The following is a 23808-nucleotide window of genomic DNA, read 5'->3' on the forward strand; positions in this document are numbered from 1 at the left end:
TACAATATTATTGACTAAATTCCCTGTGCTGTACCTTACATCTCTGTGACTTATTTATTTCATACCTGGAAGTTTGTAACTCTTTAATCCCTTTCCCCTATTTCTCCCATTCCCTGCCCCTTAGCAACCACCAGTTTGTTTCCTATACCTACAAGTCTGTTTCTGTTTTGTTTTGTTTGTTCATTTGTTTTTGTGTTTTAGATTCCACACATAAGTGAAATCATATGGTATTTATCCTTCTCTTTCTGACTTATTTCACTTAGCATAATACCCTCTGGGTCCATCCTTGATGCAAATGGCAAGATCTCATTCTTTTTTATGGCTGTTTCCACAGGGTCTGTACCAATTTACATTCCTACCCACAGTCCACATGAGGGGTCCCTTTTCTCCACATCCTCACCAACACTTGTTATTTCTTGTCTTTTTGATCCTGGCCACTCTGACAGGTGTGAGGCGATGTCTCATTGTAGTTTTGATTTGCCTTTCCCTGATGGTTAGGGTTGTTGAGCATCTTTTCATGTATTGTTGGCCACGAGATGTCAATTTTTCATGTCCTAGAGATTATCTAGATATAGAATAAAGATAATAAAGGTGGCTCACACATTTAGAAAACATAGACTTCCTTTACTATCTAGATCACTTGTCAGCCTCTGGCTTAAAAAGAAAAAACAAAACAACACAGGACCAAATGATCAAACTAGTTTTGTATTTAACAAAAATATCATATTCTACCCCCCAATTCATGAGGCTACGTATTAAAATCATGGAACTTCAGGGGCACCTGGGTGGCTCAGTTGGTTAAGCATCCGACTTCGTCTCAGGTCATGATCCCACAGTTGGTGGGTTCGAGCCCTGTGTTGGGCTCTGTGCTGACAGCTCAGAGCCTGGAGCCTGCTTCGGATTCTGTGTCTCCCTCTCTCTGTCCCTCCCATCCCCCCTTCTCAAAAATAAATAAACATTTAAAAAAAATTGTTTAATAAGAAAATAAAACCATGGAACTTCAGAGCTGGAAAGAACCTCTTTCAGGCATAAGGAGACTTAAGGTTTGAGAAGCCCTGTGTGATTCCAGGATGCAGCCAAGTTTGAGAAACAGTCTTCCAGATTCGTTCTCCTTAACTTTTCAAGGGCCAATGAATCACTTGAGAACTTGCATAGGTGCACATTCTGACTCAGTAGGTCTGGAGTGAGGCCAAAACTCTGCATTTCTAACAACTTCCCAGGTGAAGCTGATGTTGCTTTCCACGGTTACACTCTGGGCAGCCAGGTCTCAGAGATCTCCCAGCCCAGTGGCCACCAGACTGTGTTCTGAGAACCCTAGGTCTCTGTGGAGAGTTCTGGGCAGGTTCCACGATCCCAGATGTACATCTGCTCACCTGAGCTTGCACCCATCACCTGTTCTCCACCAGCGCCTCTCCCAATTTAAATTGTCACTTAATGTCATTGTCATTGGTTGACTATATAATGTGTAAATATTATAAATGTGAACTATTTTACGTATAACATTTTGTTTGAGAAGAGAGTATACTGCTAAAAACACTTCTCCAGTTCCTTCCATTATACACATAAAGAAACTGAGACCCAGAGGAGACAAATGACTTTATGGAAATCACGTCACACTTAGTTATAGGACAACATAATTCCCTTTCACAACACCCAGTTTCCTTGTGTAATTCAAGAGAAACCAACCCAACTGAGGCCAAAGCAATGGGAAGGCAATCTGGGTTATATGTCTGCCTGTTTATGTACTAGTGGTTGAGCAAAGAGAGCAAGGAGACCCAGGAATGCCGACATAGCCCCTGGGCACACCCAGTACAGTCTAGTAGTTTGGAGGTTGGTCCTAACCAGGGTTGTGTTGAAATGGAAGGAAAAGATAGGGATGCGTGTATCCTTTTGAATTAGTGTTTTCATATTCTTTGGGTAAATACCCAGTAGTGCGATTACTGTATCACATGGTAGTTCTACTTTTAATTTTTTAAGGAACCTTTGTGCTGTTCTCCACAGTGGCTTTAATAGTTTGCATTCCTATCAACAGTGCCCATGGGTTCCTTTTCCTCCATGTCCTCCCCAACACTTGTGCTCTTTCTTGTGTTTTTTATTACAGCCATGCTGACATGTGTGAGGTGATATCTCATTGTGGTTTTGATTTGAATTTCCCTGATAATGAGTGATACTGAGCATCTTTTCATGTGTCTGTTGGCCATCTGTAAGTCTTCTTTGGAAAAATGTCTATTCGTGGGCACCTGTCGGGCTCAGTCAGTTGGGCATGTGACTCTTGATTTCGGCTCAGGTTATGATCCATGGTCATGGGATCAAGCCCCACATCAGCAGGCTTTGTTAAGGATGTGGAGCCAGCTTGTCTCATGCTCTCTCTCTCACTCTGTCTCTCTCTCTCAAAAATAAAATGAAAGAGAGAAAGGGAAGGAAGGAAGGAAGGAAGGAAGGAAGGAAGGAAGGAAGGAAGGAGGAAGGAAGAGGGGAAGAAAGGAAGGAAGGAAGGAAGGAAGGAAGGAAGGAAGGAAGGAAGGAAGGAAGGAAGGAAAGGGGAAGGAAGAGGGGAAGGAAGGGAGGAAGGAAGGAAGGAAGGAAGGAAGGAAGGAAGGAAGGAAGGAGGAAGGAAGAGGGGAAGAAAGGAAGGAAGGAAGGAAGGAAGGAAGGAAGGAAGGAAGGAAGGAAGGAAGGAAAGGGGAAGGAAGAGGGGAAGAAAGGAAGGAAGGAAGGAAGGAAGGAAGGAAGGAAGGAAGGAAGGAAGATTTCTATTCAGTTCAGGTACTCTGCCTATTTTTTAATTGGATTATTTTGGGGGGGCTTTGGTGTTAAGTTGTACAATTTCTTTATGTATTTTGGATACTAACCCTTTATCATATATGTCATTTGCAAATACCTTCTCCCATTCATTAGGTTGCCTTTTAGTTTTGTTGATAGTTTCATTTGCTATGCAGAAACTTCTTATTTTGATGTAGTCCCAATAGTTTATTTTTGCTTTTGTTTCCCTTGCCTCAGGAAATATACCTAGAAAAATGTTGCTACAGCCAATGTCAGAGACATTACTGCCTGGGCTCTCTTCTAGGCTTTTTATGTTCTCAGGTCTAACATTTAGGCCCTTAATCCATTTCGAGTTTATGTTTGTGTATGGTGTAAGAAAGTGGTCCAGTTTCATTCTTTTGCATGTAGCTGTCCAATTTTCCCAGCATCATTTATTGAAGAGACTGTCTTTCCCCCATTGTATATTCTTGCCTCTTTTGTCAAAGATTAATTGACCATATAAGCATGGGTTTATTTCTGGGCTTTTTATTTCTGTTCTATTGATCTATGGGTCTATTTTTGTGCCAGTACCATAGTGTTTTAATTACTACAGCTTTGTAATATAACTTGAAATCTGGAATTATGTTACCTCACGTTTTGTTTTTCTTTGTCAAGATTGCTTTGGCTTTTCAGGGTCTTTTGTGGCTCCAAACAAGTTTTACGATTGTTCTTGCTCTGTGAAAAATGCTGTTGGTATTTTCATAGAGATTGCACTAAATCTGTAGATTGCTTCAGGTAGTACAGGCAAAAACTATAAAAACACTAACTGAAAAAGGCATATGCACCCCTATATCTATAGCAGCATTGTCAACAATAGCCAAGTTATGGAAGCAGCCCAAGTATCCATCAATAGATAAAAGGATAAAGAAGATGTGGTGTGTGTGTGTGTGTGTGTATACATATATATATATATATATATATATATATATACACATATATATATACACACACACATATATATATATATATATATATATATATATATATATATATAATACATAATAATGTTCCATGGTGTATATATATACACACACCATGGAACATTATTCAGTAATAAAAAGGAGTTTAATCTTGCCATTTGCAGCAACATGGATGGAGGTAGAGAGTATAATGCTAAGCAAAATAAGTCAGTCAGAGAAAGACAAATACCATATGATTTCACTCATATATGGAATTTAAGAAACAAAGACACAAACACAGGAAATAAAGACAGACAAACCAAGAAACAGACCCTTGACTATAGAGAACACACTAGTGGCTGGCAGAGGGGAGGTGGGGGGGATGGGGGAAACAGGTGGAAGGGATTAAGAGCACACTTATCATGATGAGCACTGAGTAAGGTACAGAATTGTTGAATCACCATATTGTATACCTGAAACTAACATCTCTGTTAGCTACATTAGAATGAAAATAATAGTTACAAAAAGGAAATGGAAGGAAAATCATTTTAGAAGCTGCAAGAAAAAGAGGAGGAAAGAAACCATGATTTGAAGAGAAAATTTTGAGCTCTAGAGAACTAGAGACCAGAACGCCAAGAAATAAAAAATGGAAAGAGAGTGAGAGAAAGATGGAGAGGGACAGACAGGGAGAACCAGGAAGGCAATCTCAGAGCTATCCTGGTACCGAGGTAGGAGCTACTCATCAAGAGCTCTGTGGCCGGGAAGGGGTTTGTGGAAGCAGACATCTTGCTGCTCAGAGGACTGTAGAGACCACAGCTCTGATTTGGAATCGGGGGGACCCAGCTGGAAACAGATGGCACACGCAAACAGAATAATTGAGGAGACTTCCATGAAGGGACTCGTCACAAAGATGACAGAGTCAGTGGAAAGCAGGATCGGTGGAGCATCTTGGAGCTAGCAACCGCAGAGAGCTTTCACCACCCCTCGGCCTGACCAAGCAAGGACAAGCATTTACAGAAATTCAGTGAGACCTATAGCTGAAGACAAGGGCTGCCCAGGGCAACAGCAACCATGACCTCTGGTCCAGCCACTGCCAACCCACAACCCAGCAATGAGGGCTCCTGGGGGAATAAATACCTTGACCTTCTTCTCCTTCAACCTTAATTTTCTCCCGTTGGCTGGACCTGACCAGATGCCAAAGGGCAAGGGAGCTCAGGGTTGATTCAGTCCATGAGGTCCACCTCTTGGGACACAGAGTGAGGAGGCAGGTGAATCTGGAGCACAGAGAGACCGGTCCCTGATCTCCGGACATCTTGTAGTCACAGCGTACTCTTCGCTCGTACGGCACATGCCTTCCCCCCTCCGTTCCCATGTGGACGGATTCTCTCGCCACCTCCTCTGTGTGTGGAAATCCTCTCAGCTGTAAAGGCTGGGGCTACACAGGTGGTTTATACAGTAAACCTTCCATCTTGGGTACACTAGTGATGTCCACTCAAAGGAACAGTAAGCTTTTGGAAGTCAGGGGCCATAGTTGTCTCCAGCAGAGAAGACAACCTATTCCCAGCAGCCTGCTCAGCAGAAGCCGTCGTGTAATTCTCACTGCCCAGGGCTTAGCTTCTGCACACGAACAGGTCACTGTGCAATCAGGGAGAGGCAGCATGCCAGTGAGAACCCGGAGATGCCTGTTACATTGTTGTCCTCCTTGCCTGTCCCGGGTGCCCTGCCTCCCCTAGTCACGTGATCCTTGACCATCGAGGTCTAAATCCAGCCTGCCTAGGGACTTGTAATCTCTACAATGCATCAACATTTGTCAATTAGCTGCCATCACTTAAAATTCAGGACATGATGCATAATCTTGGTGTACAGGGTTTTTTTCAGAAAATGGGAAAATTTGGCAACGTTGCTTCCCATTCTCTTGTGATAACAGCCAGCTGGAACGGCGCAGTGACTGCTCCTTCAAAATGAATACATGCTGTCCAGTCCATTCGCTATGCTCCCCATCTAGCCTGCCTTCCTCCCTGATAGGAGCTGACCTTTGCCCCGACCATCCCAGTATGAGAGCCCTGCTTTATGGGCATCGTGGCTACAACTCTTCCTCCCTGCTTCCTGCCTTCTGACCAGTCATCCCTCACTGATCCTGAGTGGAATCCCTGAAGCCCTCACCCTACTCTAAACAAGCTCATCTCTTCCCTCGGCCCCATTTTACAATGTCTCTTCCATTCCCTTCTATTGTGCATTGAATTGTGTTCCCCCAAAATATATGTTGTAGTCTGAACCCCCGTATGTGTGAATGTGACCTTATTTGGAAATAGGGTCTTTACAAATATAATTCAACTAAGATGAGGTCATCCTGGATTTGGGTGGCCCTTATAAGGAGAGAGAGATTTGAAGACACACAGGACATGCAGAGAAGGTCATATGAAGTTGGAGGCAGAGACTGGAGTTATGGTGCCATGAACCAGGAAATGCCAAGGATTGCCCACAACCACCAGAAGCTAAAAGAGGCAAGGAAGGTTCTTCCGGATCTTTCCAGATCATGGCTTTGCTGACACCTTCATTTCAGATATCTTGCCTCCAATACTTAGAGGGAATAAATTTCTGTTCTTTTAAGCCATTGTGTTCATAGTTTAGTTGACCCTTAAACAACGTGGGTTTGATCCACACAGATCCACATGCACGTGGATATTTTTCTGTAACTATAGGACAGTACTATAAATGTATTCTCTCTTCTTTGTGATTTTCTTAGTAACATTTTCTTTACTCTAGCTTACTTTATGGTAAGAATACAGTATATAATACATATAATATAACAAAATATGTGTTAATCTACTGTTTGTGTTATCAGTAAGGCTTCTGGTCAACAGTAGGCTATTAGTAGTTAAGGTATTGGGGAGGACAAGAGTTATATACAGATTTTCAACTGCATGGGGGTCAGCACCCATACCCCCCAGGTTGTTCAGGGTCCACTGTATTTTTTGTGACAGCTCTAAGAAACCAATGCTCCTCCCTTTAAGTGAAACTGGGATTTTTCTCTTAAGATGCTCACAAGGATGCTTCAAGGGTTGACATTCTGTTGGTGCCAGGGTCCTCAGGGTAAATAAAGCAAAGCTATTTCTTGCTCTTTGGTCCCGGACTTTGACCAGAAAAGACAGCTGGAAGTTCAAGGGCACTGTGAGAAGACCAGGAAGCGGGTTCTCTGTTCAGATACTTTTTGGTGCTGAATTCAAGCTTGAAAGCAGGGGCTCATGGCAGATGTCTTCCCTGCTGTCTCCCCAGCCTGTCTACAGTGCCGGTACATAGTAGGCATTTACTGAGCATGTGTCAAATGAATGAGTATTAGCAGTTAGAGCCTTCGAGAAGCATTCTACTTTGTCTCTGGCTAAGTGTCCCAGCCTTGAGTACTGACCGACTTGACCCAAAAGTGTGAGCTAGATGCATGTTTATTTGAGTGGCAAGTGTCATTTCTTTGAAACATTGGAAATGAAAAACCAGTTTCATGGTATAAATACAGAAAACTTAGAGGGTAGAGTTGAAGATTAATTGGGAGTCAGACCTACTGTTCTCGAATGATGGCTCTCTCATTTCTTACAATAGTTTTTATCAAACCAAAAGTTTGAATATTTAAATACACATTTCAGTATGTAAATAGATGCCATTACAAGAAAAGTGTTGTCTCTGTCTGGGCAAACACAGCAGACACTCAAGACAAGACTTGGCCACATGGTGACAGGCCAACTGTAGGAGTGGGATGTGCCTTCCCATCATCTGCAGTGACGTGGGACACTGGGCCAAATGGGTTCCAGCCTTAATTCCTCTGTCTACACTCATTGCTGACTCTTGGCAAATTGGAAGTCTTCACTAATTACCAAGAAACGATGAATACTCTATCGATTTAGGAGGTTTACGATTTGGGTATTTTTTAAATGCCTGCAATTTGCTTTGCTGTTACAAATTGGACACAACACAACAGAAGAAGACATATTTTTTTCAATAGCACCAAGTTTTGGTGAAATGTATAAAATTTGATTTTTTTTATAAACACCGAGTACTCCTAGTCACAAATATTCCCCAAATGCATCCCTTTAATTGTAGATAAATGTGCATAAAGTAAACACAGTCTACTTTATGCAGAATACAAAGACAAACAATCCCTGAGTCACTCAGAACTGATGTTTGCATAGAATGTAATCCCACTGGAAAGCCATGTTTAAATAATAAAAATATTTTCCTGTGAAGTTTTTGATAAAGGCTGAACTGAAAACAAAATAACTCATATTTATACAGCTAAAACAGAAATATTTTTTAAAGCCTTTTTTGGGTAGCTCCTTAGTGAATTTTACTTCTAAATCCTGAATTCCTTTTGCGAATCCTACTCTAGAAACAGAGATTATCAAGTGCTTCTGGCTCTAGGCTCTGGCTGCAGATGGCTGGGCCTTTTAGCAGGCAGGAAGCATGGGAAATGTTGGCCCAGACGAAGGCACCATGTAAAGTTCTCGGGCCCCAAACGGCAGTGAGAGCAACAATCCCCTTCATTCTCCCTGGGAGCTGTCAGACCATCCAGGGAGGAGCATCCCATTATACAGGCTTCCACCCTCCTCTAAAAGAATGTCAGGGCCAATCCTACCATGCCTTATACCCATTAGCCCCCAAATCTCATCTCTGTCCTGTTCCCTCTGTGACTAATTTTGACCAAATCCTTCAGCTTGATCCTTGGACCTCCCAACCCTCCATCAGCAAACTCTCCTGTGCCTTCGACTTCTCTTGCTTTAAATGAAAACCTGGCTGTGTCCTATGGAAACTCTGTGGCCCCCTGCCTTCTCAACCCTCTGCCAACAGCCCCACATTCTTCTGGTAAGGGTCTTTGGGTCCCCAGGGCCCCTCCCAAACCACTGTTCACATGTTCTTGATTCTGAGAGGTTCGTGACACCTTCTCCCTCTCCTCACTGCTGATGTCTCCTCAGCTTGTAATCCCTTCCATCATTTTTGAATAATTCAACTCCTAGACATGAGTTGGTCCCCCCAACTCATTATCATTCTCTGTCGTCTAACATGAGCTTTTTAAAAAAATTTTTTTAATGTTTATTTATTTTTGACAGAGAGAGAGACAGAGCATGAGTGGGGGAGGGACAGAGAGAGAGGGAGGCACAGAATCCGAAGCAGGCTCCAGGCTCTGAGCTGTCAGCACAGAGCCCAACGCAGGGCTCGAACTCACAGACCGCGAGATCATGACCTGAGCCAAAGTCAGTCACTCAACCAACTGAGCCACCCAGGCGCCCCTAATATGAGCTTTAACAAACACATGAAAAATATATGGTTAAGATGTTCAGGGTTACTAACAAGTCAAGCAAATGCAAACAAAACCCATCAGTTTCAATATTATCGGATTGGCAACATTTTTGAAATGATAAGCCTGATAATATTGAGTGTGTTGAAGATGTGGATATGTGAGAATTCTCACCCACGGAGTAGACTGTACATTGGTGCAGCCACAGTAGAGATAAATTTTGTAAAAAAAAAAGCCAGGTTGGAGAGAAACAAACCCAGAAATAGTGCTTCTAGATACATGTGCATGGAAACACATTGGAAAGTTGATTTCATTATTGTTTATACCAGTATGACAACCCAAATGCCATCAACAGATGGGTAGAGGATTAACTGTGGCTTATAAATACACTGGAATAGTACATAGCAATTAAAATACACATACAAAACAATAAACACACAAATTTGGATAAAGGTTGTCTCTGGGGTAAGAAACAGTGTGACTAGGGAAGAGTACAGGGTCTTCATCTATATCTACTATATTTCACCTATCATATGGAAAAGGAGGAAAGAACAGTACACAGATTAAATTGGTCTGAGTAACAAGTAAATGTTTTAAAAACAAAAAAATGTGCAGTCAATTCTGGTTTCCAACAAGATTGGAAACCTTAGATAACTTAAGAATTTCAAATAATGTCTCAGTCATATAAATGCTTCCCACATAGGAAAAAAGAAGGATGTTTGACAGTTATTCCATTACTTGTATTGGTGTCAGGGATCTAAGCTTACTATTTGCATGAAATTAATTCATGTGAAGAATCAATTATTCTTGGGTATTTAATATTGATCACAATTACCAAATAACAGTTAATCCCCCACCACACCTTGTCCTATATGGAAACAATCTTACGCAAGTACAGATCTCCAAAACGTTCAGCAAAAAAAAAAAAAAGAAAAGAAAGAAAAGAAAAAAAAAAGTAATTCGTTTCTACACCTGGCCTTACTTAAGGAGAGCAATGCTTTATTTATTCAACATCATTGTGAAATGAAGTGTTTCAAATAATTTTATGCCTTTAAGTGCCAAGACTTTTTTTTTTATTAATAATTTTAACCACTTGGATTGAAATCATTTTTGGAAAGCTGTTACACATGTGGGTGTTTTTCTCCTTTTTCTTAAGATAGTAGACAGAATATGCTTAAGGTTTTCACGTTGACCTAGGGTCAAGATCAGTTAGGCTCCTAATCTCATTTTGTTTTATAATTCCAGAGGGCCCTTGCCCACCTTTGTCTCCAGGAAATATATGTGGTAGTGGCTCCCTCCGTACTTTGGGATGCTAAACAATCAGTGAATGTTTCTTCAGAAAATTGCTCTCTTTCATATCCCTTTAAGCCGTTACTTCAGTCAGTCTCGCTGAGCTTGAGTAAAACATCTATTTGTAAGCACACATACATCAATATCCCTTTATCTCCACAACGCTTCCGACTGATCTTGTCCATATTTCATAATTATCTTCGCCAGAATCAATAGCAGTAATCTGTACATAAGGACTGTTGATCCCAGCAGTAAATGACTGCAAGCCTGGGGGGTTGAATTGGTGTGTCTTTTTTAAGCTCACGTCTTTCCTTTACTCTCAGGCCGTGCAGGTTGTGAGCCTCCAGCAACACCTTTCTTATTCCTCCTTTCTTGTTTTGTTTAAGTTTATTTATTAATTTTGAGAGAGAGAGAGAGAGAGAGTGCACGCGTGTGAGCTGGGAGGGGCAGAGAGAGAGGGAGAGAAAATCCCAAGCTGACTCCACACTGTCAGTGCAGAGCCTGATGCAGAACTCGATCTCACAAATCGTGAGATTATGACCTGAGCTGAAATCAAGGGTCGGATGCTTCGCTGACTGTGCCACCCAGGTGCCCCTCTTAATTTCCCTTTCTAATTTGCTGATTGTCATCCATCCAGAACTAAGAAACGGGGTAACTTCTTCTAAAGTAGGAACAAATATACCGTGACCGACAGGGCAGAGCCTTTCCTATGAAGGAAGTGTGTAAGTTTGGGTGTGTGTGTTTCTTGTACCTCTGCAATGTCCCAGATAAGCTGCTAGAGGCTCCCTTGGAAATGGCAAGGCAGTGCTACACATGGGGCCGCTGTCTCGTCTGCACCATGATGGAATTTGCCTTTCTTTTGTCTCCTTCCATGAACAGACAAGATGGCATTTGACACTAGCTCTTTCTTATTCTTAAAATTTTTTTCAGATGAAATTCTGGTACGTGGAAAGTTTTCTTACAGTCCTCCTGACAGGCAGGTAGCAAAAGCGTCCATCGTAATTACCACTCCCTGCTAGATTTTACAAGTTGCCTACTAGCGTTTAATTCCACTTACGTACAAACAAAGTCTGAAGTGGACATCTACTCTCCAAGCCAGGGATCTGCAGACTACAGCCTGCAGGCCAAATGCTGACACTTTTATAAATAAAGTTTTATTAGAATTCAGTTCATTAGTTTCCATATTATCTATGACTGCTTGCATGCTACAATGCTATAGTTGAGTACTTGAGACAGACCGTCTGGCCCAGAAGGCCCGAGACAGCTACAGAAAAAGTTAACCTACCCCTGATCTAGGTTAACTAGTCGCTCTCAGCTAAACAGGTTTATTTCTGCAAAGAGGTGAATTCCAACAATATCTTTCTGTTTTTGAAATGCAAACGTGGAAAAATGTAAAATAATCATGTTACTGAGCAGATGCTTAATCGTTCCCAAACTACTTTAATATTGTTGGTCGATTCTTAACGGCTCACATCGTTCACACTGGACAAGGGCAGTTCTAGACAACCCTGGAGACTACATAAGCATCTCCCAAGAATACCAACTATGAGACCCTGTAACCAAAGTACATCGGAGGGTGCACATTATAATTTTGTCTCAGATATTGAGATGAGATAAGAGATAGAAAATACCTTAAGGGGCTCCTGGGTGGCTCAGCCCGTTAAGTGTCCGACTTTAACTCAGGTCATGATCTCATGGTTCATGAGCTCGAGCCCCTCGTTGCGCTCTGTGCTGACAGCTCAGAGTCTGGAGCCTCGTTCAGATTCTCTGTCTGCCTCTCTCTCTGCCCCTCCCCGCTCAAACTGTCTCTCTCTCTCTCTCTCTCTCTCTCTCTCTCTCAAAAATACACAAACATTAAAAAAAAAATTTTTAAATAAAAAGAAAATACCTTAAAGTACTTGTGCTGTACAGAGGAAGCCATAATTGATGTGGTGATACACCCACAGGAAAAATCACAAGCCCTGACAAATGGCTGGTAATTAATAGACTGCAATGTTACTGAGGAAACCTAAAGTTTATACCTTTAAGGAAAACAAAACAGAAATATTATTTGGAAGTACTTACATTGTGTTTGGGTTATAACTATAAAATATTAAGAATAGGAAATACAACATAATTCCTTCCTAAATGTGGCACCAGAGAGTAGAATCAATATTTATAATTTGTTTATACTTGATGATACATTTCAAGTTTTTACTTGTTGGATATAGTTACAGTGTTTGAGGGCACATGCTTTGACCCACACTAACACAAATGCAGGAAACAACTATTTAAATGTTATATGAGTTCTGGGGTGTCTGGGTGGCTCAGTCGGTTAGGCATTCGACTTCAGCTCAGGTCATGATCTCACCATATGTGGGTTCAAGTCCCGTGCCGGTCTCTGTGCTGACAGCTCAGAGCCTGGAGCCTGCTTCAGATTCTGTGTGTCCCGATTTCTGCCCTTCACCTACTCACCTGCTCGCTCTCTCTCTCTCTCTCTCTCTCTCTCACTCTCTCTCTCAAAAAGTAAATAAACATTTTAAAAAGTTAAAAAAAAAAAAAAAAAGAGAGAGAGACGTTCAACTACTTAGCTGTCCAGGCACCCTGGCAATGAATTTTTAAATACAACATCCAAAGCAAAATCCATGGAAGAAGAAATTGATAATAAATTGAAATTTACTACCCTTAAAAACCTTTGCTCTGCAAAAAAAATGCTCTTAAGAGAATGAAAAGACAAGCCACAGACTAGGGAGGGAGGAATCTCTGCAAAACACTATCCAATAAAAAACTTGTGTTCAAAATAGAAAAAAAATTCTTAAAACTCAACAGTAAGAAAACAAAGAATCCAAGTAAAAAATGGGCAAAGTATCTGAGCAGATACCTCACCAAAGAAGATATATGGATAGCAAATAAGCATATGAATAGATGCTCAACACCCATTGCCATTAGGAGCCTGCAAATTAAAATGATGAGATATAACCATACATCCATTAAAATGGCTAAAATCCAAAAAACTGACAATACCAATTGCTGGCAAGGATACAGAACAATAACAACGTTCAGTCGTTGTGAATAAGAATGCAAAACTGTACAGCCACATGGGAGGACAGTTTGCCAGTTTCTTAGACAGCTAAATACAGTTTTTTCATATACTCTTAGGTATTTACCCAAGTGATTTGAGAAATTCATGTCTACACAACGATCTGCACACAAATGTTTATAGCAACTTTATTCATAATTGTCAAAAACTGGAAGTGGCCGAGATGTCCTTCAGTAGGTAAATGGATAAATAACATCCATACAATGCAACATCCATACAATGGAATATCATTCCATGATGAAAAGAAACAAGCTATCAAGACACAAGAAGACATGGATGAATCTTAAATGCATATCATTAAATGAAAGAAGCCAGTCTGAAAAGGCTACCTACTTCATGATTCTAATTATATATTTATTTCTCACATCTCATTTTGGTAGACAGCATATTTTGTATCTTAATGCCTTAGTTCACACCTCTATGTTCATGTCCTGCTATAATTCTGTATAAACACGTATTCAGGGGCCAAGAAATATTTATCCATAAGATAATTCTAATTATAAAGCTACTACCTATATATGTTACTTTAGCCAGATTATAGTTGACCCTTGAACAATCCGGGTTTGAACTGCATGTATCCACTCATATGCAGATTTTTTACTGTCTAGCATTGTAAATCTATTTTTTCTTCCTTTGGATTTTCTGAACATTTTCTTTTCTATAGCTTCACTTACTGTAAGAATACCATAGGGGGCGCCTGGGTGGCGCAGTCGGTTGAGCGTCCGACTTCAGCCAGGTCATGATCTCGCGGTCCGTGAGTTCGAGCCCCGCATCAGGCTCTGGGCTGATGGCTCAGAGCCTGGAGCCTGTTTCCGATTCTGTGTCTCCCTCTCTCTCTGCCCCTCCCCCGTTCATGCTCTGTCTCTCTCTGTCCCAAAAATAAATAAACGTTGAAAAAAAAAATTTAATAAAAAAAAAAAAGAATACCATATATAATACATATAACAAAATATGTGCTAATCAACTCTTTATATTATTGGCAAGGCTTCTGGTCAACAGTAGGTGATTAGTGGTTACATTTGGGGGAAGTCAGAAGTTATACCAAATTTTCTCTCGCGTTTAACCCTGTTTTGTTGCAGGAACAACAAACCCCTCCCTTCCTATAATCACAATTTCTACTACTTTGTAACATATATACATGTGCGTACACATTCACGCGTAAACAAATGCACTTGCTATCCCAAAATTGACTCAATAGATACTGGAAGCTGAGTGTTGATGATATATCTGTGTATACTTAATTCTACAAAAGCAATCAAGCAAGAATCTGTCACTGGAACATATAATTTGAAGCCAGGCTTGGACTTCTGAGTTTCCAGCTAAACCACTGGTTAGTCACTTAAAAAGCTGGCATTGCTTAGGACGACCCTCATAACAGAAAGATCCAGATCAGGCAGTAAACCCTGAAGATCAATGGAATGTTGTATTCAGAGCAAACGGAACATCCAAAAAACTATGGTAATACCCAGGTAAAATATTATTTTGTACCCTGTAATTCATTCGAATCTGCAAAACTAACATATTTAATTGAGAGATCAGCCTCCCCTAGAGTGAGCAGACACAGAACTTAAAACTCAGGTGAAATGCATCATTTTCGCCCACAAGCTAGCAGACCAGCTCAGCCTGGCCTAAAGTAGGGAACAAGGAGGCCACGCCCATGGTTTCCTCAGGCCAAAGGGAGATCCATTGGATGAAGTCTCCCCATTTACTGCTGCTTCTCTCACCAGGGGGCCCAAATTCCTCACCTTCTCTGGCATCCCTAATGCTCACCAAGCCTGGGTTTCTTCCGTTCCCCGCTTCAAATACTACGGTCTGCCCCTCCACTGCCACTTGCTCTTCTCTTTCCCCTGCCTTCAGACTTACCTTGCCTTGGTGGCAGAAACCCCAGCTAAATATGGGCCTACATCCCAGTCTCCTCTTCCTGAGTTAGGCCAGCGGCTCCTTTAAGTCTTTGTTTCTGCTTCTGTGTGGGCTGGGGACGAGCAAACAACCCCCAGGGCAGCAGCGAGAGAGTAGAGGGAGAAAGATATACTGAACATATGTCAGAAAACACCGATTTAATGAGATCTAGCCCTGCCACAAGGACTTTCCTCTTTGCAAAAACTGCTATCCTTATTCACCCCCGTGTCATGTTCTTTAATACCAAAATGGCTTTAAAACAAAAAGTGACACAGTTTTAAAGTGTTTAAGCAGACAGACAGCAGACCTTAATAGGCAGAGCAAAGGTCTTGGAAAAGAAGAGAATTTAACAAGTTAGACTAAGTTGAAGTCATGGTCAGGGACAATGAGAAGAGGAATCTTAGTCAGAAAGAAGTAAGGTCACAATTGACAGCCAATGGCCAGCAAAATAATAATAATAATAATAATAATTATAGGCTGAGAGAAGGCATGCCTACTAGTGTCTGCACAAACACGGTGACCCCACCAGGTGGGTACATTTTTCTGACTTGGTGGTGGAGGTTGGGGACCGGTTACTAAAGCCATCCATTTGTCCTGAGAGAATGAACTGAAGCTCCCGGAGACTGAGTATTTGGACCGAATCAGTCCAAACGGATGTATTCTAGAATAGCTCCAGAGATGTTCTGATAATGTAAGCCTGCGCTGAGGAATGTTGAATCGACATGAGTTTTTGAATCCTTGGTAGACTTTGAGCCTACTCTAAAAAGGCTAGCAAGACAAGTTTAGGCCAATAATCCTTTTTTTTTTTTTTAATTGCAATATAGTTGACACATACTCAATAATCCTTATCTTACCCTCAACTCTTATCTCAAAGTGTGTGAAAATCTATTAAGACCTAACACCAAGTGGCCTTTTATAATTCGCTTTTGATTAAGATATTCGTGTTAGGAAACATTTGTGTCTTATAACAGAAACGTTTGTAACTTCTTGCTAATAAAGACATCTCTAATTAATACTATGAATATTTCTTTTGGAGATGCGTATGTCTCTTTTGGTACAAATCATTTTTAAAAGGCTTGTAATTAGTATATTGCTCTGTCTCAACTCAGTGGTATAGGAACATGATATAGTTTTATTTTTCTCTAATTACTGCCTTCAAGCAACCGTGATCAGATCGGCCCTTTGCATTCCTCAGTGACATGCCAGGCAGGTTTCAAACCTTTTCTGATTATTTTTCTATTATTAAAACTCAGTCCAACTGAAACTCTAATCCCCAACTTGATTTGCATATCACAACCTGAGACCCCAGGAGTTGAGAGAGGACCAGGGCATGGGATGCCTTCCCCTCCCCTTCAGGGTCTGGTCTCTAGGATGCTGGGGGGAAGTAGGCAGAGAGAGGGCGTCTCTTGTTTAACTGGCCTCTGTGGCTCCTCTCCCCAAAGGCGGCTCTGCTTCTCAGGGTGACATTAACTAGCTATAGACAACCCCCCATGGGGTTGGCGTTCAAACACCGGCTCTTCAAAGAGCCCTTGTGGGAGCTCTTGCTTCTCTGACTCTGGAGACCTAAGCCGGGCTCCACCTTTTCCGCCCCTTGCCTGCTCTCCCCCACCCCCACCGCCCACAGCTTGCACCTGCAGAGGAGGGCCGAAGACAGCCCCACAGGGTCAATGCACCCCTCTCAGGACAGCTCTCTTAAGTCATGCAAGCCCAGCTACCTTCCAGAGTTTTCTCCAGTCCCATGGGAGACACACGTGCTTTGCCATGGCCATACCTCTGGGCCCCGCCGTCTTCCAGTCTTCTTCCCCCCGTTGATGAGATCAGACAGGACCTGCCAGGGCACATCAACAAGTCACCCACTTGGAGACCAGGATGCCCACCTCCCCTTCTCCACCTTCTACAGGTAATTTCCTTGGAGGCTCCCTGTCGCTGGGCTTGAGGAGAGGAGTGGTGTACAATCCATTCCTCCATCACCCAGGGCACAGAGAGGAAATAACTTCTCAGCACAAATACCACACGGCTATGGCTTGTTTTCTCTCCGCCTCCTCCTTCACTCCTTTGTTTTCTTACATAGATGTGGGGGTGCGGGAGGTGGGTGGGGGCAGATGGTGGTGTAGAGGGACTGTTCATCACTTCCTAATAAGCAGAGAGGAGGTGGCTTCCGGGGCCCTCCACGAGTTGGTGACTCTGTCCTTAATGGCAGTTAGTTCCTGCCTGTTGTTTTCAGCGGTGGGCCCAGCTCCCACTTGCGGGGTTTCAGCAGAAAGGTCACTCAACAGCCTTCAGCAGGCTTCTACAGAAAAAAAGTGGCTTCAAAAAAAAAAAAGTTGGCAGGGCAAGTCTGGGTGGCTCAGTTGGTTGAACGTCCAACTTCAGCTCAGGTCATGATCTCGCAGTCCATGAGATTGAGCCCCGCGTCGGGCTCTGTGCTGACAGCTCAGAGCCTGGAGCCTGCTTTGGACTCTGTCTCCCTCTCTCTCCACCCCTTCCCTGCTCGTGCTTTCTCTCTCAATAAATAAATAAACATTAAAATGTTCTAAAAAAAAAAAAAGACACAATATTTTTATCACAAAACCTGAGGCACAAATCTGTCTGTCAGCGATGAGCAGGACGACACATCTTTCTCGTGTAGGTACAGAAATCCTCTCCTGTCCAAAAGGTCATCTCTCTTGTGAGGCAGTCAGGAGGGAAGGACTGTTTGTCCAGCTGAAGAAGGCAAGCAGCTGCTTGGTGACAGAGAACAGATCCCCCCGTGCCTCCTCTGGTACCTCAGGGAGTTCATGCTCAGTCTCCCTTTGTCCTCCAGTCTCCGCGTGACCCCAAAATTCCATCAACAAGCCACTAACTGGAAGACAAATCTGAAGAACATAAAATGCAGACACTTCGGATAAATCTAAGGAAGGAGAGTTGTTATCAGTCGAGGACAGGATATTCCCTCTGTGATTTTCAGAGACTTCTCCGGATATGGGACAGCCCGATGTCAAGAAGAGAGGGCCGTTCTCTCCCCGCGGTCACCCAATGGACTGACGAGGACTTTGCAGTCCTTACTGTTCACTAGGAGCAGAGGGCTGGGTCCCGCTCCCAGGCTACTGGAAGATACATGCTCCAGGAACAGTGCCCTTGCAGGAATAGAATATACTATCCAGCGTCTGACCAAAAGAGCCACCGAATAAATGTTTTAAACCAAACTGACGCCAAGAGTCTTGTATCTAACAGAAGACCCAGAAATGTAAAGAAAAAAATACCAAGTGAAATGCATGATGGTCACAGAGGGAGGAAGTGTCCAGAGCAGGCTGACAGGGGTACGGGGCCCTGGCGTCTGGTCTCTGAGTTGGGGCCCTGGCGTATGGTCTGGAGGCTCTGCCTCCAAGGGCATGGACAACTAGAAGAAGCTGAAGCCCAGAGGAACAGGCTGACTATCTTCTACCAGCTCTGTGGTCATAGGTAGGACTCCCCCAGTCCTGGAGGCAGGAGGCATACCGAAGTTCCCTCTGGGAGAAAAGACTAGAAAAGATATTCTCTCACCAGGGCCAGCAAGATGGCAGACTGAACCTACCAAAAACTAAAGCTTGCTTGGTTTGATCTAATATCTAACCTGGACAGCATTAATAAATAAAAGCTACACTACCACAGTGTAGCAATCCTGAGGCAGGTCACTTTCTTTATCCCCATTTTATCTGTGAGGAAACTGAGGCAAGGAGAAGTTATGTGACTCACCATTGTTTACAAATTTATAAGTGGAGGCAGGTTCAAATCTGATCCAATAAATCTAGAGCCTGTGCTTAAACAGTTGGGTTTGCTGTCTCTCATGAACAAGAGAAGAGGTCCCACCCCAGGACCACCCAAAGAACGGTCCTCCTGTATGTCCTATTTCCTACTCCAATTAGCAGCAAAGGGCAGGTGGAACGAGTCAGGGGAAATGGCCTCCTTCTTCTCAGGCAGCCATAGAAAGAATATTTAGGTTGACTTCCAGGATTTTCAGGAAGAAAAGAGTAACATTCCTTCTAATACATTGCAGTCCTGGCCTCCCAAAAAATCCTTGTCCTAAAACCCAGCTGTCAGAGCCAGCCATTTGATGAGCCACTGATGGGGTTGATGCACCACCTAGTGGTTTAAACTGAAAATACCCCTTAAGGATATCCCTGGAGAATCCAAGGCAAGGAGGGAACCGTGATCTGTCCAAGGCTGGAAAAGGGAACTGAGAAGAAAACCTACCCACACTCAAAGCCTTTCTATATTTCCCTGTAGCCTATAGCCACACATCATTAAAAGATGTATTTCTTTTGCTAGACTGTTTAAGGGTTTACCCAGCTTATCAGGAAAAAAGCAAGAACTAGAATCCAGGAGACCTGGACCCCAAACCCCAGGAGACCTCAACCCCATACTCCCCAATAGACTGAAAAACTGTGTCTCCTAAGATCTCTCCCCAGGACTGTAAACCACCCTGGAGATCTTTGGGCCTTATTCAGCATCTGGGGGAGACTCAGTAGAGAAGTTAGTGACAGTGAAGAAGCAGGGAAAGAAAGGGAAAATGGGAAAGAGAAGCCTCTTTCTTTTCAAAGAACAGTTTCCACTGAGCTTATGCAAAAACCTTGGAGTAACAGAAGGGCAATAGAATGCAGTGTTTCAGGGTGTAACCCTCCTTCCTTGCTCTTTCAGGCGTTGTTAGTGGGTGTCCATTCCTTGTGTCTTACTTAGCACATGTTAATGAGCAGCCCAAGGAGGCCAGACCAAGGTCCTACAGACCAAGCAAGACCAAGGCTGCCTGTGCACTTCTGCAGGAGAGAAGTTCGCAGGCCAGGTCAGCACCTCCAGAAGAAGTCTATTGTAGATCAGGCATGTCACATTGGAGAGTTACAGGAAAGAGAGGCAGCTAGGAGATACAGTCTGAGAGAACAGGATGTAAATACAGCTTCTAGAATGCAGAGCCGTCTGATACAGACAAGGCTGTTAACTGGTAAAGTCAATTCAGAATGGTAGGGTCCAGCCCCAGGAAACCAGGCTGCTGACTGGGCTCCCTCCTCTCTACCTCTAGAAACCTAAGGGGAATGGAGAAAGTCCAAGCAATCAAAGGATCAGACAGGAGAGGTCTGCACAGACCAAAGTAGATCCAGGAAGCAGCCAAATGTAGCGTCAATCAGTGCCAGGTTCAGTGGTGGTCCATCTACAGAGATTGGTCCCAAGTCAGTTGAGGTTAGCATTGTGCTCAGTGTAATAGCCCCCTGACTCTGCAGGAACCAAGGTTCTGGAACATATTCTCAGAATGAGCCTCCAACTGTTCTTTTCAGCCCCTAGACTTGATTATGTCTACTCTACAGGCACCCCAGCCCCAGCAAGCCCCCCCCCCCCCGGTACTCAGACCAAGGCAGAGGACAGTACTTCCCCTATTTGAGCCTCAAGAGTTCTTGCCCTTCACCATATCTGGACTGGCATCACAGTCTACCTTTCACCTTCCTGTTAGTCTCTCTGCTCAAGTTCCTAAACCTCCAGGCTCTGCTGACTAGGTTCTCTCTTGTGTATTTTGGCTCACCTCTATTTTCATTTCTCAATGTTGGTTCCATCCTCGAGTGAAGTGTGGCTTCTTCACCTTTGTTCTAAGCTGAGCTCAGGATACGAACATTTTCAGGAAATAAAGAAGAGAACAAAATGTTCCTAGTGGAGAGAACAGTGTGAGACAAAGCTTGAAGATAATGAAATGTGGGGAAAACCTAGGAAGCAGTGAGCATAAGGGTTTAAGGTACAAGCGAAACAAGATTCTGAGGGGGTGGCGAGGGCCCCGTTGTGGAAGACCAGATGAGAACCTGTTCCTGCACTTGGTGAGCTCTAGGGTATCTTCTAGGATTTCAAATTGGGGAATGAATGATCATAGCTCTGAGGTTGGTTGGGATAGGGGGAGTGAAGGGGGCGGTTGGGGATAGAGAAACTCATAGAAAACCAGCACAATAGCCAGAGAGGAGAAAACAAGAACAAGGAGAGACAATATCCAAATAAAGGCAAAGACCTTCTCATCACTGCAGACCAGGCTGCACCTGACGAGAATCTGTTTGTCATGGCGGCTCATCACGTCCTCCAAGCTCCTCCTGGAAGTATGCTCGGGCCAAGCTTCAGGCAAAGCTCCTGCCAGGAAGCCAGAATCCCTCAAGTGGGCTCACCTACCTTCCCAGGGATGGGAATGGGTAGGCATTCACCTTCAGCACAAACATACCAGCTCCCTCAGCTTTTTCCCCAATCCCTAAGGTCCCCTCTCTGAGGGATTCTGGGAATAGGCTCAGGGAAAGGACTGGTTTCTTCAAGTGTAAGGCTCAGAGTCCAAGAGCTCTCTTCTGGCCCTGTGTACTTTTCAGCAGATAAATCCATCCCTCTTCCCCTGTGCCGAAGAGATCCTTTGAGCGCTTTCATGCTTCTTGGAGAGTCCCGAGGGTGTCACAGAATAGTGTAGCCTGCGAAATAAAATTACTGCCTCCCGAAGAAGCCTTGGCCATCTCATTCACCCTCTCCTATGGCTATGGGTCAGCCTCCCCCAGAAGCATGTCCTGCTGCCAAAGAAGCCCCCCTGGGGAGGGGCCTCCAGACCCTACCAGTTATGGCTGTAACTCCATTGTGCCTCCGGCAAAACACCAGGATCAATTTAATGATTTTCCTCTGACCTAGCAGGTCCAGGGCTGCATTTCCTCCCATGCAAATTGAGGAATACAAGCTGCCTGTTGAGTGCCCCCCCCCACCCAGTGGAGAAAATCTACCAACCAAGCTTCCATATGCCCAAATGCCAGAATATTTGCAAAATCATCATTTTCAGATTCAAGGGAAAGCTATGGCCATGAACCTGGCCACATGTAGAAGGACTGAATGATAAGTGGCCAAGTAGCCCCCCCCACACACACACACACGCACAATTACAAATCCCAGGCAGGTGTCTCTAAATGACAGTTCAGCTGGCTTAGAGTGGCCGTATCTGGTACCTAGCCTGCCCCTCTCTGTACCTCAAGTCCGCTTCAAGCTGTCCTCCCCTTTACTTGGCAAACTATGATGGCCAAGCCCCTCCTCTGCTCGGTCTTCATCAGGATTACAATGACCCCATCTTCAATGAAGCAGAACCCAGCAACCTGCCTCCGTGCCATAGAAGCAGACATATAGCCACCAGAGCCCCACCAATCTCCACACCTATCCAAGTATAGGGAGAAAAGAAACTTCTGTCTGCGTGTGAGAACCCCATTGGGCCCACTGGGCATGTGCTTGCTCATGCCTAAAGGAAAGACATGTGTCTCCTTCCTCTGCTCTCAACACCTGTAACACCAAATGTGTGGGTTTTCACACACAAAGCAATTCTCCAGTTCTCAGCAGATGCCAACGGGGATCCTACAATTTAACTCAATGTTGACACTAACTACCCAGAGTGAGTGCAGACCCCACAGGCTAAGGGCTTAGTCCCATAACACTGCCCCCCCCCTTTCAGATGCCAATTCCAAGTCACAGGTGGTCACCTGTACCCTTGACTGAAGCCAGACTGACAGGAAGTCCCATGAGCCCTTCCTCGGATTCAATAAATTTGCCATAATGGTTCATAGAACCCAGGGAAATGGTTTACTCACTATTCCTGGTTTATTATAAAGGATGCAGTTGAATGAAGCAGATACCTAAGCCGAGGAGCGTGAAACTTCCATCCATGCCCTCTCTGAGGGTGCCACCTTCCAGTGCCTGGACATGTTCGCCAACCCCTCAGCTTTCTGGACCATGTAGTTCAGGGATTTTCATGGAGACTTAATCATACAGGCAAGAGTGGTTATTTACTCAGTCTCCAGCCCCTCTCCCCTTTCCAGGGGATAGAGCATGAGGCTGAAAGTTCCTCTGATCATGGCCTTGTCTTTCTGGTGACCAGCTCCTATCCTGAGGCTACCTAGGAGCCCACCAAGAGTCACCTCGTTAGAGCAAAAGATGCTCCTGCCATCCAGAAAATTCCAAGGGATTTAGGAGCTCTAAGCCAGGAACCAGAGTCAAAGACCAAATATTAGAAAAAACAAAATGCTCCTAGCGTCCCTGTCATTCAGGAAATTACAAAGGTTTTAGGAGCTCTGTGTCAGGAACCAAGGGCAGAGACCAAATATATATTTCTTATTATGTCACAATGCCCATTCTTTTCTCCATTTGAGAGGCATGTGAAGCCTCTCCCTTCTGTTCCCACAGCCTATAATAAGGGTGTCCCTGGACCCCTATGCGCTATACCAGTAGAGAACAGCCACTGAGCAGCCTTACCTGCTCCCCGTAACCATCCCTTAAAGACAGGCCTGAGAAATAGGGAAGCCCTGGAACAAAGGCAGGGTGGGGGAGACAGGGTGCCTTGGTCCCTGCTTTGGCAGGCCTGCCCTGGGGTCCCTCACACCTGCCCTCCACATCCTCACCCATAACCACCTTAGAGCAACTGTATCACTGAAGCCCCTGCCAAGTTGTCAGGAGCTACCCAACCCACGCAGCAGGTGCCCAGTCCTGGAATGAATAAAAAAGCTGATACAGAAACATTGTGGTCGGAATATCTGAGGGGTGTTCCCGATACAAGATAAAGG

General features: G+C 43.8%; 2 long non-coding RNA genes across 2 annotated transcripts; one reads left to right on the forward strand and one right to left on the reverse strand.

The window, feature by feature from the left end:
- Positions 1 to 458: 458 nt before the first annotated feature.
- On the reverse strand, positions 459 to 17113 carry LOC115525415. The gene is made up of 3 exons (XR_003972361.2): positions 17025 to 17113; positions 15218 to 15326; positions 459 to 565 (listed from the first exon to the last, which is right to left on the reverse strand). It is a non-coding gene; the product is annotated as an uncharacterized LOC115525415 (long non-coding RNA).
- On the forward strand, positions 17082 to 18438 carry LOC116738344. The gene is made up of 2 exons (XR_004344190.1): positions 17082 to 17153; positions 18057 to 18438. It is a non-coding gene; the product is annotated as an uncharacterized LOC116738344 (long non-coding RNA).
- The last annotated feature ends 5370 nt before the right edge of the window (positions 18439 to 23808 follow it).

This window comes from Lynx canadensis, chromosome D1 (genome assembly GCF_007474595.2).
Source record: "Lynx canadensis isolate LIC74 chromosome D1, mLynCan4.pri.v2, whole genome shotgun sequence".
Classification (NCBI taxonomy): domain Eukaryota; kingdom Metazoa; phylum Chordata; class Mammalia; order Carnivora; family Felidae; genus Lynx; species Lynx canadensis.